The sequence below is a fragment of the Pteropus medius genome, unplaced genomic scaffold (genome assembly GCF_902729225.1).
Source record: "Pteropus medius unplaced genomic scaffold, Ma_sr-lr_union100, whole genome shotgun sequence".
Classification (NCBI taxonomy): domain Eukaryota; kingdom Metazoa; phylum Chordata; class Mammalia; order Chiroptera; family Pteropodidae; genus Pteropus; species Pteropus medius.
This window is the reverse complement of record NW_024344253.1, coordinates 7,000,953-7,010,154: the sequence shown is the minus strand read 5'-3', so window position 1 is coordinate 7,010,154 and position 9,202 is coordinate 7,000,953.

Below are 9,202 nucleotides of genomic sequence, written 5' to 3'. Positions count from 1 at the left end.
TTTTGATAACTTTAATACAATGTGTCTTGGTGAAGGCCTTTTAGGGTTGAGATAATTGAGTGTTCTATTGACTTCTTGAATTCCAAGCTCCAGCTCATTTCTTAGATTTGGGAAATTCTTGTCCACTATTTGTCTGAAAATGCTTTCTAATCCCTGCTCCTTTTCATCGTCTTTGATAATGCCCATTATTCTTATGTTTCCTCTCTTGATGATATCAGCTAGTTTCTGTATTTCTCTTTCATTATTTTTTATTCTTCGGTTCCTCTCTTCTTCCTTCTGATTTATTTCTAGATTTCTGTCTTCGATATCACTGATCCTTTCCTCCATTTGATTGACTATATTTCTCAAGCTTGCTATTTCATTTTTCAACTCTTTTAGTGGTTTTTTTTTTTACCTCCAGAAGATCTATTCTGTTCTTCTTGAGGGTTTCGATCTTCTTGCTCTGCTCATCTAGTTGTTTTTTCAATTCCTGAAATTGTTGATATGACTTGTTTTGGAACTCATTGAGTTTTTTCAGAAGTACCATCCTGAATTCTCTGTCATTTAAGTCGCATATTTCTATGTCTGTAAGCTTATTCTCTGGAGATTTTTCTCTTTTTTTCCGAGATGCCTTGTCACCTTGGTTGTTCATGGTGCTTAATGGACTATTTCTCTACTTGGGCATTAATGGAAGTGTATTCTACTGTTTTTCCAGAAAGAAGATTTATTATATAAAGGTCTCTCTTTAGCCTGCTACAAAGAAGGTGCTTTTCTTTTGGTTTCCAGTAGGTGGCGTATGAGCCTCTTGGATCCCTGCTTTATATAAAGCCTAAATAATGTTTGTTTTTTTCTTTCTTGTAGAAATTTAATCACACTCGCTACTCTCAGTTTCAATCCCTGTCAATGTTAGCAAACAGTTTCCGTAGTATTTTCTCAGATTCCCCTGGGGCTCCGTGGTGATTGGTCTCAGAGGGTTGGGGGAGGGGCCCTCTGGGAGGGAGTTGGGGGCTGCGGCTCAGCCTTGATTTTGCAACCGCGGCCGGTAAAAATCAACTGTTGTTTCTCTGCAGTCCCAACCGACTTCTCTGCTTTCTGCCTTGATGACTGGGCCCTGCTGCCGGCTGCGTAGAAGTCCAGGCACTTCCAGGCAGAGTTGTTCAGAGAAGTTGCTGTACCTTCACCCCTTCACCTCCTCCTGTAAGAAGCTCCGGTGGCTGTGAGAGGCAGCTTCTTTATTTCTCCTAGTCCACCTCCGGACACCCAGGGTTCTGACCTGTGGTAGTTTTTATTCACAGATCTCATGCTCAGACGTGCTGGTGTGCAGTCTGGGTGTTTTTTGTTGCGTTTTAGATGTTCAGCTTATTGTTTCAAGGGGAGAGATCTGAGGACATCTCTCACTCTGCCATGTTTCCTAGCTCTGTAATTTTCAACATGCAGGTCTTGCACATCTTTGTTGGATATCTCCCTAAGTATTTGATATCTTCATGTTACTGTACATGGTATTTTTAAAATTTTCACTATCTGATGGATCACTGCTAGTATATAGAAATACAGCATAGTTTTGTGTTATATCCTGCAACATTATTAAACTCACTTCTTAATTTTAGTACTGTTTTTGGTCATTCTACAGAATTTTCCACATAACTAATCATATCCTCTGTAACTAAATATAGTTTTACTTTTTTCTTTCCAGTCTGGACTCCTTTCTTTTCTTTCTCTATTTTATTGTGCTGAATAAAACTTCCAGTACAATGCCCAATCTGAGTGGTAAAAGCAGACATTGTTGCTTCAATCCTGATTACAGGGCTAAAGTATTCAGTCTGGTGTTAGCTGTAGGTTTTTCATAAATGCCCTTTTTCGAGTTGAGAAGAGATTTTTTTAATTTAAAAAATCTTTTATATTTATCTACATATTTACCATTCCCTGGTTTTTCTTGCCTTTGTATAGATCCAGAATTTATCTGGTATTTTTTTTTTTCTTACTGAAAGACTTTAACTATTCGGTTCAGCTAATAATATATTGTCTAAGTGAACATGTCTCAGGTTTGGTGGGGGATTTTTTTGTTTGTTTTTTTTTAGTAAGATACTTTCACTGGGTATGAAATCCTAGATTGATTTTTTTCCCCTTTTAATTCTTTAAAAATGCTGCTCCACTATCTTCTGGATCACACTGTCTTCATGAAAAATATGTAAGTGGATCCACTTTAAAATGGAGTCAGAACAGCCATCCCAGAGGAAATGCTTTGTATACCTTACTCCTCAAACCTTCAGAATGTTAAAAATGGGTAAAATTCCCTTTAGGCTGGGCCTAAAGCAACTTTGTATTCCAAACAACTGTTTTTCATGACTAGGGACTGAAAATTAAAGACATTCTTTAGAATCTGCATTACTATGTTAGCTTATCTTCACTTATAGGAATTCCTTCCATTTATGTAAATTTTCTCTTTATTGCTACTTTTAAGTAGTTTGATTATGATATACCTTGGTGTAGTTTTCTTGATGTTTCTTGTGCTTTGATTCTTAGAACTTCTTGGATCTGTGAGTTTATAGTTTTCATTGATTTTTTTTTCAAAGTATCCATTATTTCTTTGAATATTTTTCTATACCTCCTCCTTTTAGATCTCCAGTTACATGTATACTTGTGGGATGCCTTGAAGTTCTCCCACACTCAATATTCATTTGTTTTGTTCCCTCCACATTTCATTATAATTTCTCTTACTGTATCAAGTTCATTAATATTCTATAGTGTCTAATCTGCTGTAAATTTCAGGGTATTTTTTTTAATCTTTAGAAGTTTGATTTGGTTCATATCTATCTTCTATGTCTCTACTTATCATGCTTTTGTCCACTAATTCTGTCATCTCTGCCATTTCTGGGTTCATTTCCACTGATTGATTTTTCTCTCCATTATGAGTTATAGTTTCTGGAATTATTGAATGCTTGGTAATTTTTCATCAAGGGATATTATTTTAGATAGAGTCAAAGCCTCTCTGAGGAGGTGACATAGATTGGAGACTGAATATTAAAAAGCAGTAAGCAGCCTTTTTAATCTTTTTTAAAAAATTTTTTTATTATAGTAACATTGGTTTAAAAAATCCAGTAAGTTTCAGCGGTACAATTTATCGGTAAGGCATATATATGGCATATATATATAGAGAGAGAGATAGATATAGATAAAAATATAGATGATAGATATAGATATAGATATATAATCATTGTATAGTCTTTTTAATCTTGACCAACACTTGTAAGAATATGTATCTCATTTTAAATTGCATTTCCCTGATTACTGATGAGGCTAAGTATCCTTCTAAGTTTATTGGCCATTTGAATTTTAAAAAGAAGAAATTCATGTGTCTTTTGCCCATTTTTCCCCTATTAGTTTGTGCATTTTGATTTATAAAAGTTTTTTATACATTAAGGAAAATAACTCTTCTTGGTGTGTAGTGCAGATATTTTTCACAATTTGTCTTTTGTCTTTCAAATTTGTAGCATAGTCAGTTGTTCCCTATGCCTGGAATACAGCTCATTCTTATTCTCTGTTACTCCAATCTCCCTTACCCCACTCCGTTTTTCCCTAAAATGCTTATTACTGTAATCCTTTTGTGATTGTCTCTGTTTAGAATTAATTGTGATGTGTGAAGTATGACTCTGATTTTTCCAATGGATTTTCTCCCCTCCCCTTAGCTCCTGGAAACCACCATTCTACTTTCTCTATGAATTTGACTTCTCTAGATTCCTTATATAAGTAGAATCATACAATATTTTTCCTTTTTTGACTGGTTTATTTCACCTAGCATAATGTCCTCCAGGTTCATCCCCATTCTACCACGTGTCAGAATTTTTTTCCTTTTTAAGGCTCAATATTATTCTTTTATATGTATGCACCATATTTTGTTTATCCACTCATCCATCAATGGACACTCGGGTTGTTTACACTTTGGGGCTATTGCGAATAATGCTACTGTGAATATGAGTATACAAATATCTCTTTGAGATCCTGCTTTTAATTCTTTGGAGTATATACTTGGAAATATAGTTGGCAGATAATATGGTAGTTTAATTTTTAATTTTTGAGAAACTGCCATACTGTTTTCCGCAGCAGCTGCATCATTTTACATGCCCACCACCAGTGTATAAGGATTCTAATTTCTCCACATCCTCGCCAATGCTTATTAGTAAGCATTCTAATGGGTGTGAGGTGGTATCTCACAGTGATTTTGATTTGCATTTCCCTAAATGATTACCAAAGTTGTGCATATTTTCATGTGCTGTTGACCATTTGTGTATCTTCTTTAGGGCAATGTCTATTCATGTCTTTTCTTCATTTTTTAATCGGGTTGTTTGATGTTTTTTGTTGTTGAACCATTGAGTTTTTTATGGATAGAATTTCAATCTTTGTACAAAGCAAAGTGAAACAATAAAAAGAATAAGAGCGGTGTTTTGTGAGGAGGGTCAGAGAAAGAATTCTGATTAGGATCTCCTTTCCCTGACTGGGTTCTCAGCTCCCCAGGCAGTATTTGCTTTCCTTTGCTCCTCCCCTCCGTCCAGAGTCTTAAAATTCCCATGGTTTTTGTGCATCTCCTGAGGGAGTAGGGTAGGTTAGGTTCTGCCAGACTCCTTTGTCGGTGTGAGAGCCTCTTGTCTGGTTTAAGAATTAGCCAATGTGAGGGTGAAATGCGCCCTCTGGTGGTAAAAGTGAGAATGTTTCCACACTTTCAGCAATTTATCATTCTCTCTGAGAATTTCAAAGAAGTTGGAAGGAGGTAGAAACAGAGTTTAGCTGCGCCAACCAGGCTTCAATTTTATAAGAATCTCTTCAGCTCTGCGGGTACTGAAGTGCTTCCTCACTCGGCTCCACTTGGCTTTGGGGGTGCCAGGGCAGAGGTCACAGGCAGAGCTGTGTTCATTGAGGCTCCAAAATGTCCCATGCCCTCAACCAGGATTTCCCTTCTAAGGTCTGCAATTCCTCCTTCAGGGAATCCCTGGGGTTCCTTGGAGGAAACCCTGTCCTTTCTAGCTCCAGTTGTAGAATGTACATCCCTCTGTTCAGACCCAGCCCTCAGGGGCTCCCTGATGGGCAGGGCCTCCAAAGCAGCACCTGGTCTGAGTGGTCCAGCCTTGGTCAAGCTGCCTGAGTGGCCCAAGTGCCATTCCCCTGCAACTTTGCCTTCATCTCAAACACTCTGGGCTTCCTGCCCACCAAGGCTCTGGGGTCCAGCCTTATTTTGAGGCTTCTCTTTCTTGGCTGTCCCTGAAGCAAGCCCTCAGGTCTTTCACAGCAGAGTTTCACTGCAAAATTCAGCAGGGACCGAGGCAGTGGGTAACAATTTAATAATTGAAGCTCCAATATCTAGTTCTTGTTGGTCTACAAACTACTATGTTCCTGGTGTTCCTTCTCTCTCAGAAACTCCGTTAGCCTGCTTTTCTTCTTTCTAAATCCTTAGTGTCAATCCCGCCATCCCCCATGCAGAAAAACATTTTTTTTCCCCAGTGGAAAACTGCATTGTCTAAACTCTAGAGGACATTTCTCTGGGTTTTCCAGCCCTAGTAAAGTGTAGACAACTGATAGCAATGCAGAAATGATTCCTGTCTACAAATATAGAAATTCATTCTTATCTTATAGCAGTTGAACTGACTTTCCTCCCAACCCCTCCCACTTCACGGAAAATCCAGTTCTGCTTACATTTGTACATCCACTTCAATATTCCTAATCTGTAAATGTGTTCTTTAGATTGTCTTTAAAACCTATTATAACATCTGGCTCCCTCATTCATTAATGAGTAGGAGAAAATCTTTAATGGGTATTCATTTTTATATCTGCATGAGATTCATGATTTTACCTTTCATTGAAAATTATCTTTTAGCACTAAACTGAGTAATTCCCTGCCCCCAGAAAAGCCCAGTTCTCCAGCACTGAGATGTAAAGGGGTCTATTTTCAGGGTGAACAACAGAGGCGACCTGGTTCCCCTTCACTTGCCCTCTGTCCTCTGGTGGAGACTTCACCTCTGTGTCATGGTCCTCATGGGTGTGAGAAAGCTTGCTTTGAAGATTTCTTTATTGTTTTGTTCTAGAACAGTTCAATGATATAACTCAGGAGACTGGCCATCCATGTACTTGCCAAGAGGTTTGCTTTTGAAGGTTTTGAAAAGGCTTTAGTCTTTTTCAAGAAAAAGTTGCTGCCAGTGTCCGGGAGGGGAAATGGGGAGTTCAGTGTTTAATGGGTACAGAGTTTCAGTTTGGGAAGACGAAAAAGTTCTAGAGAGGGATGGTGGTGATGGATGTACAATAATGAGAATATACTTAATGCCAATGAGCCGTACATTTAAAAAATGGTTAAAATGGTAAAGTTTTATGTTATATATAGGTTACCACAATAAAGAGAGAGAGAGAGTTGCTAATTTGAATACTTTCTGGGTGGGTTCCTGTGGGAAAAACTGAAATTCACAGCTTCTCAGAAACTGAAATTGTGTGTGTGTGTGACTTTTAAAAATAAACCTTCCTCCTCCAACCCTACCCCTTTAGTTCTCAACCAAACAACAAACAGTGACTGTGACTCAACATCTAGAAGGCGCTATGGAATGGAACAGAGAAGACAAAAAGAAGGAACCAACAGTGTGAAGGGAAGACAGGCCGGGCCTGTCAATGTGATATTTATTGTTCCAAAATGATTGTTTTTGTAGCAAATGACAGGCACCTTCCTTGAGCTGGCTTAGCCATACCAAGAAGGTATTGTTGGGAGAATCCTGGAGGTGCTGGAGGCTCCACTGGCTTCTTGTTGCTGCTGCTGCAAATTACCACAAAGTCAGTGGCTTAAAATAACACAAATTTAGTCTCTTACAGTTCTGGATATCAGATGTCTAAAATGGATTGATACGGCTGGTTCCTCCTGGAAGCTCTAAGGGAGAATCTATTTCCTTGCCTTTTTCAGCTCCTAGAGGCTGCTAGCATCCCTTGGCTCATGGCCCCTTCCTCTATCACTCCATCCTCTTGCTTCTATGGTCACATCACCTACTGCTGACTCTGATCCTCTTGCCTCCTCTTGGGAGGACCTTCGTGATTACTTTGAGCCCACCTGGATCATCCAGGATAATCTCCCCATCTCAGAGTCCTTAACCACATCTGCAGAGTCCCTTTGCCCATGTAAGGTAACATATTAATTGGTTCTGGGGATTGAGGACCTTTCTGTGAAAGCATGCAGATAAGGAAAGGACAGTTAACGCTCTACATACCCTCTCATGGGGAACTTCATCTCCAGGAATGGGGAGGAATAGACAGAGACACCTTTCACACATAAGAGATGGCTGCCTCCTGCTCACTTCCTCCCAAATGTCTACATGCTGACCTTACATGTGGACTGGGAAGATCCCACCTCGGTGACCTCGGGGCAGGGATGGGAGAGAGTGTAGCTGCAATATCTACTTGGGGACAAACAGAGCAACCGTGGTGGGCTTCTGGATGACCCCCCAGTCCTGCCTGAGTGCTTTGGCCTCCCTCTCAGAGCTCTTTAAAGATGAGTCTTTGTGACTTGCAAACACACCCAAACATTCTTAGACAATAAAAAGAAGACAATTTAAATGTCTAAAAATCTCACCAACTTGGAAGTAACCACTAGTTAACATATCAATGTACATCTTTCTCGACATAGATTTAAGTTTACAGCTTTACAAAATTGTTATACTTGCTGCTTTATAATCTTTATTTACTCAAAATGTTGTGATCACTTCTCTATGACAATAAATGTAGAATTACATCTCCATTTCTATTGGTTTTATAGTATTGTACAGAATAATATTTAACTAGTACACAATTGACTATTTAAGTTGCTTTTAATTATTTTTCACTATTGTAAACAATACTACCCTGAACCTCTGCCATTTGTCTAGGTATCTCATTAGGGTAAATTTCTAAATATGGAATTGCTGAGTCAAAGGTATGCTAATTTTATATTTGGATACTATAATGGGTTAAATCGTGTCCCCTCAAAAGACATATTGAAGTCCCTAGTATTATCCCCATTTACTTCCAGTACTTCTATAATTTACTGTTTTAAAGTTAAGTCTTTACTAAACCTGGAATGTATTTTCCTGTGAGAAGTGAGATTGAAATCTAGGTGGGTCATTTTTCAAAATGAGTAGACAGTGCCATGAAATGGGTAATCCATGTTTTCCATGCTGATTTGAAATGCTTCCATTATCATATCCTAAATTTCCAAGGAGGCTATTTCTGAACTCTCTGGTGTGATCACTGTCATAGTTATCCTGATCGTGGTAACCTACTCATTTGTCTTTATCTCCTCTGGGAAAGCACCACAGATGGCCACCCATCTGTACCTTCCATTCTCCTTGACATCCTTAGGGCCCTCTAGCTGCCCAGACCTACAAGCGGCATTGCAGTTGTACAGAAGAAAAGGTTAAACAGGCCCTAACTTCCTGCCTTCCTCTTGTGGTGGAAAGACAATGATGGAGCCAGGGGAAGAATGTAGGTGGTGAGAAAATGGGCAGGTCCTTATGCCCTGTTGTGGGGTCCTAAACTCTGCTCTTGGGCCCCCTCTACCAACACATTCACTCCCAGTCCGTGGGGACAAAACCCACTGCTGCTCTCCAGACACTCTGGCTTGGTTTATTCACATTCTCACCACTCGGTTAGCTCATACATATCCTTCAAGGCCCAGTTCAAATGCCAGTACAAATACCCTCTCGGCCCTCTCACTTCTGTGCTCCCACGGCACTAACATTCATGGCTTTTAATAGTAATCACTTATGTGCCCTTCTGTCCTAGGGAACATGGGCTCCATTGGGAGCCCCAACTTGCTCAGCTCTAAGTAGAGACCTTTGAGCATAGGGCCTGACACAAAGTGAAGGGCATTGAACCTTGTTCACATTCTATTATGTCTTCACCTGCCTCCTACACCTTGAGAGACTTTCCTGAAGGCAGGTACTGGCTCAGACTCTTTGGCTCTCACACTGCCCAGCACATGGTCAGGCAAAGCAGGCCCTCAAGTTCAATAGAATGAAGCTGCCCTCTTTGGTGTATAGAACTCATTTCTCTCTGTGGATGTCTTTTTTCAGGCAACACATAACTATCAGTCATCTGTTGTGCTCCAGACTATGCTGGGTGCCGTGGTTGGGAGGGTGGTTGAGGAGGCACCTTGTCCCAGCTGGGGAGAGCAGACAATAACAGATGAGAGATTCCATGGCACCAACACTGAATCATCTTAACG